Source organism: Bison bison, unplaced genomic scaffold (genome assembly GCF_000754665.1).
Source record: "Bison bison bison isolate TAMUID 2011002044 unplaced genomic scaffold, Bison_UMD1.0 scf7180017864487, whole genome shotgun sequence".
Lineage (NCBI taxonomy): Eukaryota > Metazoa > Chordata > Mammalia > Artiodactyla > Bovidae > Bison > Bison bison.
This window is the reverse complement of record NW_011495047.1, coordinates 4,897,027-4,897,749: the sequence shown is the minus strand read 5'-3', so window position 1 is coordinate 4,897,749 and position 723 is coordinate 4,897,027. Positions and strand designations below refer to the sequence as shown.

The 723-nt window shown below is 45.0% G+C and overlaps 1 protein-coding gene across 2 annotated transcripts in view; it reads right to left on the bottom strand.

The window, feature by feature from the left end:
• The window catches only part of PLA2G7 (phospholipase A2, group VII (platelet-activating factor acetylhydrolase, plasma)), a 37,651-nt gene extending 37,368 nt beyond the window's left edge, over positions 1 to 283 (bottom strand). The window contains exon 1 of one of the 2 annotated variants that reach the window (XM_010863063.1): positions 26 to 283. The gene's annotated coding sequence lies outside the window, so the exon portion shown is untranslated. The remainder of the gene's footprint in view (positions 1 to 25) is intronic. The other variant, XM_010863069.1, reaches the window with a different exon arrangement.
• Positions 284 to 723: the final 440 nt, after the last annotated feature.

The following is a 723-nucleotide window of genomic DNA, read 5'->3' as shown; positions in this document are numbered from 1 at the left end:
CCACCCGCCCCCCGCGAGGACCTACCCACACGTGTAGAGGGCAGGTGTTGCGTCTCCACTTCCTGTTCTCAGCCTCGATTCTGATCAGACCTTCCCCAGTTTCATTAACTCCTGCTTTGTTTATTTCACTGAATCCCTGGCTACTTTTTCCATCTGCGATCCGCAGTGCCCCGCGTATCCCGCTTTCCGCTCGGTAGTATTACCGCATTGGACGCCAACTCAGAAATGATATGGAAGATGCTTCGGCTTGGAAGACCTGCCCCTGAGTTAGTTTCATTTCTCCGTGTAAATACAGTGAAGGGCAATCAGTAAGAGCTTTTATTGGGGGAAACGGTGTAAAAAGGAGCCATCCCAGTTCTTTGGGGTTTAACTGAAATCCCTTCCTTTATTTTCCAATGCTTTCTCCTCAATCCACTTTCTAATTTAATCCTATTCATTTAAAGCTTCAGTGAGAGACGCAGAGAAAATAATTTGAAATTCATGCGCAGTTAATTCTTTGTATTTTTTATTTTTGGCAAGGTTGACAGGTCTGTAGATGAAATTTATTTTATTTTTTTATTTAAGGAGGACTCTGAATAAGACGGGTTCGGTCCCTGGATTGGGAAGATCCCCCGGAGAAAGAAACGGCAACCCACTCCAGTATTCTTGTCTGAAAAATCCCATGGACAGAGGAGCCTGGCAGGCTACCATCCATAGTGTCGAAGAGTCGGACACTATTAAATT